Consider the following 9,780-nt stretch of genomic DNA (forward strand, 5'->3'; position numbering starts at 1 on the left):
CCGAGTTCCCCTCTCTAAATTGGTGCTGGCAGTGCGGCTTGATCTGAAGGAGCAAGGATTTGATCTCTTTCCAAAGATATTGGATTTCCCAGGGAATTTGACCTTTACCCATGATGAGGTCGATGAGGACCTTGACCTTTACCCATGATGAGGTCGATGAGGACCTTGACCTTTACCCATGATGAGGTCGATGAGGACCTTGCTATCCGACTCTACTATCAGGTTTTCTATGAGGCATGCCAAACAAACTTCGTAAACCATCAAGAAGAGCACGAGTTTCGGCCACCATGTTAGATCCCTTCGCATAGTAGAAGGAAAAAGCCCATATGAAGTTTTTTGCATGAGCTCCGGCTTAGTATTTTGCTCTAATGATATATTATAAAGCTCAGAAATGCTAGGCCGAAACACCATTCTAAGTGCTTGTCTAAAAGCTTAGCCTTTTCTTTTCAATTGTACACAATGTTCGTAAAGTTGCCTTGTTTCTCACTTCAATCAAGGTTCTATTTGTGATCGTTTCTTAGTATAACCACTAGAGAGGGAGATAGACCAAGGTTTATTAAAAAGAAGAAATTTCATGATTGAGTATGGAAGCTTGAGAGAAAAAGAGTCTCTTTGGTTTTTCTCTGGTTACTCTCGTGTGTACGATATTGGTTAAGAAGAAGGAAAAGGGTTGCGAGTTTGCAAGTTTGTGGATTGATTTCGTTGTAATCCTTGTATTTTGTTTTTGGAAGATTGTGTTCTTTTTGTTTTAAAGGATGGAAGAAGAAGAAGAAGAAGAAAGAAAGAAAGATTGTGTTCTCTCTCATAGGTTAGACATCTTGGTCGAAATCTTGGTGTGTTTCTTGTGGTTTCATTGTATTTCTCTTTTTCTGTTTGTTTGTACTCCATAGGATCGGATATTGCCTGACGGATTTCTCAACACAAGGCCGTATCGTAGGAGATATTCTTAGCCAGTTAAACAAATTTTGTAACTCTTACACATACGATTTTAATTGAACCCATGAATAACCATGTCACTTTTTAAAACTCTAGATAGATAAACAAAATGACAAACCAGTATCCAACAATATAGCTATAGAAACATTGATCCCATTCATCAATCTCTTCCTGCAAAAACAAGTTGATTGCCTCCCCGGCATTCCTCTCGCGATTGTTCATCCAATCCTCTAGCCTACATCTGCTCCCTTCTTGAAGAAAATACATGATTTCTAATTTGGTTCTGTCAGCCTGTAACTCGGAGGGTTCGTTTATGACTGCCGGAGGCTAACATAGTGGTATCAGATACATTTTTCCCAACTTTACTCCCTACATGCGTTTCTCTATCAAGGAGATCGGTCTATGTTAACTTAAAAGGCCTGTGATAACCGATTTGAGTCCAAAACTGATTATTGGACTTTTTTCAGATAGTTAAAACACCAAGATTGCCAAGCACCAAGATCTTTGAATGGTCTATATGCGTGGGTCCAGTCCCAAAATTGTCTTAGATGAGCGTCTCTCCTTTGTAATGTATCACTTCCCTCACAAAGCTAGACTACAAATCAGAGGGCAAATGGGCGTTTAAGATGTCAACCTGTGGTACAGACTTTGGGCCAGCAGTTTGCCTGTCTCAATAAGCCCATTACAATGTAGGCCATACGGGGCATGCCCAGTGAAACATTGGATTTCAAAATCATATAAATCGTATATGTGGCTTTATCAAACGACAACCTAGGAAGAACCATTGGGCCGATTTGCCCTTTTTTCTTGAATTTGGATCACCGTACAAGTGGCACTTTATGGTGATCTACTGTGATGATCCTATGCCTTTGATCAACATCTTGATAAGAAAAAAAAACAAAAAAGCATCTCTATAAGTTTTTCAGATGATTCCTCGGCCAAGGTTTTGATCAGTAGCTTAGAATCATCAAATCGCGTTGAAATTAGAGACAATGAGCCAACAATTGGCCCATTACTGTACAAGTTTCACATGTACCATGAGAGTTCTTGAAACAAAGTCATGTTAGGAGCTCTATGGATGAATCGAAAATTTTTATTGGTTTTTCTTATGCAAAATGAATTTTCTAATGTTTGGAAAACTCATTTTGTATGGATTTTTTACCCAAAATTTAAAAAAAAATCTGGTTTTTAAGGAAAAATGCAAACCCTTTTTTGGGATTTAAGCTGGGATCCAACCCCTGACCTCTTGGTTGAAGAACAAATCTTATTACCAATGAGCTGAGCCCCCCCAGTTACCATAACAACCATATTTTGATATTTTCACAAACCCAGCTGTCTTTTCTTCTTTAATTAGCTCCTGAGAGCTTTTTTGGAGATGTAATAACCTTTTAAGATGGTTTTGTGAAAGGGCGATGATATTTTCACCCCCTCTGTAGTACGCATTTGCCCCCTTGTTAACGTGATTTGATGTCAAAAAGCGTTAAAGTTGCCCACTGTAAAGAGCGTTAAAATTTGACGTCAATACAGGTTATAAGGTGGCGAATGCGTACCGGAGAGGGGGCGAAAATATCATCGCCCTTGTGAAAATATCAAAACATGGTTGTGTTGATTTCATTTCACATAATATTATTTACAATTGAAAATTTTATTACCCACAATTTTTTCCACTCGATCCAAAAACAGACAAACAAAAGAGGGTGGAAGTGCTAGGAAAGGGATTGGAAATGATATCACCACAACCATATTTTGATATTTTCGTTAACCCATCTTGTCTTTTAGTATTTAAAGAGCTGTCAAAAGGTTAATACATTCCCCAAAAAACTCTCACGAGCCTACTAAGACATGGCAGTGGGGTTTGTGCAAATATCAAAATATGGTTGTGCTGATAATGTTTCTTAAAATAGACTGTGTATCACATCAGCTATATATCCCGCTATATTGACGATTTTAGGCCATTTTATCATACCATGTCGCACATTTCAAGTAAAATTGTGAATTGATATAGGGAAATGTTATCAGCAATACTGTATTTTGATGAAGGCAATCCTCACTTTATTAAAAGTACAGGTATTGCCTGCACCATAGAATGATCCAATCTGTCCATTAGATGGGCCAGATCCTAAATAGGTTGGGCCCCAAAAAACATTTCCATAGGTTGATCCTATGGCTATCCCTCATATCCTAACCCTCCGATCTGAGGGATAGGATCAACTTATGGAAATGATATTTGGGGCCCAACCTATTTAGGATCTAGCCCATCTAATGGACGGTTTAGATCATCCTATGGTGCGGGCCATACCGTACTTTTAATAAAGTGAGGAGTGCCCTCATCAAAATACCGTAGTGCTGATAACATTTCCCTTGGATCATCCTATGGTGCGGGCCATACCGTACCCAAGATGCACTAATAAAAGTAATAAGCTGGCTATCAACATAGGCTACTAATGTTGGCACTTCCATGTTTTGATAATTGCACAAACTCAACTTGTCTTTTATTATTTAAACAGCTACCAAATGTTATTACAGTTCCCAAAAAGCTCTCAGAGGCCAATTAAAACAAAAAGACAAGCTGAGTTTGTGCAATTATTAAAACATGGTTGATCAATTGTTAATACAAGCCAATTTTTTGTTCAACTTTTTATCTACCGTCCATTTTCATGCCAGGCTAGAGAGCCAAGATCGTCTCATTACCAGATATGGACCCATCTAGATGGTGGGACACTAGAGTAAAATAACACTATGGAATTGACCCCTGTCAAAAAACTAGAGCAAACCAAATTAGTAAAAGGGCTTTTAGCTTGCTGTTCATTAGGGACGTGGTTTCAAATTTCAATTTCGGAATGCATTTGGGACCTCACCGAAACCGAAATTTCCAAAATTTGGACGAAATCTAACGGAATAAATGAAGTAATGTTTTACCCCGTGAAATTTCGGTAATTTCACCCGAAATTTTGGGAAAATATTAAATAATAAAAAATCCATATTTTTTTTTTATGATATTCCTTAAATTTCGGACTGAAATTTCAGTCGAAATTTTGTAACGTTTCGCCGGGTTGTGTTGTCGGGTTCACTTAGGGCCAAACTGAAAAATACAAGAAAAAATCATAACCCAAAGAAACTCATGATAGAATGAGAGGACGGAGGTCGGGATCGGGTGGCCAAGGCCTCAACCCTAACCAACTCGAAATTGAATCGGGTTGTCTTTTCCCAACCCAACTCGAGAAAATGCAGACTTTTACCCAACCCCGGGAGGCTCACTCGAATGATATCGATTTTCATCGGGACATTCATCGTTGGCTTACCCTTCAGAAATAGCATATTATTAAGTCAAAGCAGATAAGCTCTACGTGAAGGATTTTGAAAGCCCATCCCAAGCCAAAATCGGGCTGAACCATCGGGTTTGGGTTGAGCCCAACCCAAGGTGCACCCCTACTGTTCATGCACAAATTACATCCAAAATTCACATGGGCTGCAAACTCAAGCTGATCATGAACAATCCGAAAGCAAATTGAGCAAGCCTCCCATATGAGAAATGATATTTCCACCCCCTTTGCCATATTCCCACAATCTTTTTTTTTTAGGTTTATTTTTCCTGAAATCAAACCCACCTCCAGGAAAAGTCGATGGATAAAAATGCAATCATTTTAATAAGAAGAGCAACAAAATAGTAGTGAATAGTTGAATACAAAGAAAGGGGGTGGAAATATCATTTCACCTACCATACCATTATACCAACGATCACAATCCCATACTGCACCAACCAGAGGAACACGTCAAAGTGCTTAGCCCTTTTGGCGTTTGACCATAACATTCTCTCTTTCTCATCTTGTATTGATATTGTCAATATCAATTTTCATGTAGAGCGTTCCCAATCTTTCCGAAGATTTGATGGCATTTTTAGCGATTGCTTATTCTAAGTTATCTTTTACTTTCGCTGTCACTCTTATGAATGATCACATAACGTTTAATTTAAAATTGGGTCTGTCTGAGGAAGACTCTTTTTGAATTTGAGCACCAAACTCTGTTATTTTACTTCCTCAGTGCTCTTTTATTCAATGCCATCATTTTGCTTTTATCTTTTCAATTTTTATTACCTCAATGGGATTTGGTTAAGATTCCAACTAGGGGGATGTCACTCTCCACATCAATTCCTAATGATCAATTTTGGTCCCACATGAAGACGTGTAATAGAGACCGTTGATCTTGTAGATCATCGTGACGTGACCCACATGGTCCTCACGATGAAAGAAATGAGTTCGTGAATGAAAGAAATCAAAATGTAGATCAAAATCTTCCATCATCTTGTAGGCCAAAATGAAATAAATTTCCCTATTTTGTGCGCGCTCGTGTGGGTTGGGGTGTAAAGGGGGACATAGCACCTTACCTGAAATTTAATCTTCGGAAAAACCGTCGCAATTGAAGGTGCCGCTAAAGGGTTTTAGCAACATATTTTGCGTCGGTTTCCCATCCAGCGCTACATACGAGCTTAAAACGACGGAAATTTCCCCTGCTAAATTTAATTTATTTTTGTTTTATTTATTTTATATCAGCGTCAAATATCGTCGATGGCGATGGTTAATTTTTCGCCGAAACCGAAATTTTCCGAAATTCAATTTTTCGCCATTTATTTTGATTTAATGACATTCTTATTTAGAAAAAAAAAGTGTTAGAAATTTCGAAATTTGGGTCCGGAATTTGGAACCAAAATTTGGACTGAAATTTCAGTTTTTGGTGGGTCCGAAACGGTTACCGAAACCGAAATTTTAAACCATGCCTATTACATGTTCTTCTCACTATTAGTACAAAACACAATAAAAGAGTAGGTATTGATATTTGACACAGAATATTTTGATTATAGGTGTGAACTCAGCTTGTCCTACATGCTTAACCAGTTGTTACGATTCTCCATAAGCTGCCACTAGACTTGACAGCTATTTGAAGCATACGGGACAAAAATTAGCGATGAAATGGCTTTCAGCGAAATTGCGTAGCAAATCCCCCATAACATTTAGGATTGTAAATTTAAAATCCTGCTATATCTGATAAAAAATGGCAAAAATACCTTAATCTCATGGAAAGTTACCAACGTACGCCATATTCACTTTATTAGCTTATTTTAAATTACCATAGTCAAGGGGTATGTCAAATCAAATCCCCTACTTTGGCCCAAATGTCGGGTAAGGGATGAAACTTTTTACATCTTAAACGGGTAAATTGTCAAATTTAGGACTACTGTAAAAAGCCACAAAACCTCTTGTTAACAAATGTTTTACCCGGTGTTTACCCTTACTAGAACAAATTTGGCTCCCTTTTTTTGACTCTACAACTTTGATAAAATTAGGTTGATGATAAATTTGCACCCCCTTAGGATAATTCGCACCCCTTTAACGTGAATTTACGTCAAAAAGTCTGCCACATACATCCTTTTAAGGGTGCGAATTATCCTACAGGGGGTGCTGATTTATAATCGCCGTAAAATTATCTCGATTATTTCGGTCATGGGGGCTGGCATAGACACCCTTAAAATTAGGCATGAGGTCTATGTTGGTTCGTCCTTAATTTGTCTAAAAAGGTAAATGCAGATCAAATAAGAGACTGAAATATGGTGCAAAATGCCTAAATCTATGAGTGTTAATGATGTTCCTCTTAGCCAATGTGTCCATTACTCATTGACCTCTTCAATCCATACATAAGATGAGGTGAGTATTAGATGGCTTAGTAATTGTATCACCATTTCAAAGCTTCCCGAGTCGATCATCTGCTCGCCCGAGTTGACTCTTTTTTTACCTTCTGAGTTTGAACCAAGTGAATCAAAAACTTTCTTGAATTGAGTGAGTTAAGAAGAAGTTAACCTAGTCATTCATTGACTCACCCAAGTCAATGATTGACACTGCTGAATTCTGATCCGAGTTCAAGTTTTTAACACTGATTGGTATAGAACTGTAGTTTTGTCATGTAATCATGATAAAAGAAAAGGTGGTTTGCACTAAGTGGGAAAAGAAGAGAACATGCCCTGAACATAATTATACAAACACTCTAAGGGGAATGAATTGGCCTTGAGAGGAATGAGAAGGACCTTTATGTCTGAAAGGGGTGAGACAATCCATGATACAAAGGATCACCATGCCTCACAAAGCCTTGTACAATTATTTAGTAAAGAGCCCCATCCCTGTCAATTGATTAGACAAGGAGAGATCTATTTGCTTTTTTTTTTATGATACCATGACTTCTTCATAGAAATAGGCAAAAGTGGCACCCCACACTACGCCTAGAGCACATGGAGTGGCAGGTGGTGGAGTCATGTCTCTCACAAAAGTGGTTTTAGGCTCTCTGGTCAAGTAGTGGTAGAGAAGAAAGCTCTTCATTAGTTCCTGCTTAGTGTTAATCTATGCAATATTTTAATGGATCTCTTCCTAGTTTAAAATAACCTCTAGTTTAACTGAGCTCTACATTAGGTATTTTGTGAGGGCGATGATATTTTCACCCCCTGCAGTACGCATTCGTCCCCCACTTTGAACGTGATTTGACGTCAAAAAGCATAAAAGTTGCCCTCTGTTCATGTTATAGGGGGTGAAAATATCACCTCTCTTTTGTAAAATCAGTAGTGTTTTAAAGCTTGTATGGGATTCAAAATGCATCTAAAGCAAATCCTAGTCGACTCGGCATGATGCGGTCAAGGACTCAGTTGACCCAGTTGAGTACTATGTTGCTGCAGTCATAACTCGGGAGAATTAAGGAGTTTTGCTTGAATAAGAATGAGACCAAGGTAAAAGAGAGTCGACTCGGGGGAGTCAACGATCAAAAACCATATTATCTTGGAACAAAAACGGCCATGACTCAGTGTAGATGTCGTATATGTGCTTGGTAATCTGGACCGTTGATTTCACGGGCTCATCAAACAGCAACCTAGCGGGTTTAATTCCAACAACAAATGGAGATCTCGTTAACAAAATTGAGGCGTACAAAGAGTCAACATCTTAAAGAACGCGTTTAATCAAGCTTGATGATGGCCTTGAAACATCCGATCTTGGACTAGTGATGGCCAATAATATATGTGGAGTCCATCACCTTACATGTGCCAATGAGTCTATGTCGTACAATGATTGGTTTCTTTACAAAAACAACGATATCGTTCAAATGGTTTTTCACCTACGTTTATTACTACCGTCACTGTCGATGCAACTACTATTGCTGTTACTAGTAAGCAAGCAATACTGTGCGATGCACAGGAAGAAGAAAATGAAGAGGGGGCAAGGGGTAGAGACGTACACCGATAGAGAAGAAGTGGAAGAGAGAGGGACAAAGAATGGTGCACGAACCATTTGTGCAACTCATTGCATTAGAGGAGATTTTGATTTTAGATGGTGTAAGCCGTGTAGTCCAGTATTTTTTTTAAATTATCCTATGGCTTACACCATAGGATGATCCAAACCATCCAGTTGATGGGGCCACAACGTAAATAGGTTGTGCCCCCAAAAATCGTTTCCATAGGATGATCCCAACCCTCCGATCTATAGAGGTTTCCATAATGTCCAGTTCCTCCATAGATCGGAAGGCTAGGATCATCCTATGGAAGCGACTTTTTGGGCACAACTAGCTATTTACATTGTGGCACATCAAATGGACGGTTGATATCATCCTATAGTGTAAGCCATACAATACGGGTTTCCACCGTATAAAACCCGAGTGGAAGAGAAAAAAATTAAGACACTGCCAAAGGAAATGGCTACAGCTCTCTATGAAGGGAGTAAAGTGGGCCCACTCTACCCAAACATGAAGTGTAAAGTAGTAGGCCCGCCCTATGAATAGGTTTGAGTAGAGATGGTGGAGCCCATCCATCAAAACATGAGATGGAAAATGATGGTCCTCACCTTAGGAGTGGGTATGGGTGGAAATGGTCGGCCGCCAACAATTAGTGTAAAATGGTGGCCCAATGCACCCATCAAAACAACTACTATTACTTTTTATTGTCGTTATTATAACTACTAGGGGTAGATTACTAAGAGGAGATTTTATCCCGTTCTTTCCCATTACTTAGATATTGAAATCTCAGCTGATATTTCAGATACCTCCGATATTCTTGTTTAGAGATGGCGCTATATAATCTTTTATACTTCAATACTCCTACTCATGTGTGGCCCCTCTTTTTAGCGTAGGCCATTACATGTGGATTTTTAATATCAAACCCAGAACCTTGGCTCTAATACCATGTAATAGCTTAAGCTATTAGAGATGGCGTTATTTAATCTTTTATACTTCAACAATTCTTCCCTTCCATTTGTTTCTGGCTCCTCTTCCCTCCGTTATTCTTCCCTTTCCTTTGTTTCCCTCTCCTCTTTCCTTGCGCTAGACACCGGTGATCCTCCAGCTAACGCCGGAATTTGGTTAAGAAATACTTCTAGTTTCTTCATACAAATACAAACGACATGCCTCCAATGATCTATAACTATTGAGCATGTAGTGATGCTAGATTTGGAGACTATTTAAGGCCCCGTTTTTTATGATTATGACAACCGATTGTGAGTGCCAATCCTATTATTAGGCTCAAAATTACGTTTAAATTTGAGTCCAATAATCGCTTTAGCACTCACCTTCGGTTGTGATGATCTTAAACGAACAGGGCCTAAACACTTTTTTGTTAACCTGCATGGGCCATTATCTTAAGCGAAAAGAACCTAAACACTTTTTAACCCTAATTAAGGTGTATTGTGATGCAAAGTGCACCAGTCATAGAGGCACAAAGAATGGTGGCCATGCCAGTGCCACACCCAACACATCATCGAGTCGTGACGCGCTATTCTAAACCAAGTTTTTTGCAATAATCATGAACACTAATAACCATTA

The sequence above is a fragment of the Tasmannia lanceolata genome, unplaced genomic scaffold (genome assembly GCF_043159265.1).
Source record: "Tasmannia lanceolata isolate RefF3 unplaced genomic scaffold, GAP_Taslan_0.1 ptg000003l, whole genome shotgun sequence".
NCBI lineage: Eukaryota > Viridiplantae > Streptophyta > Magnoliopsida > Canellales > Winteraceae > Tasmannia > Tasmannia lanceolata.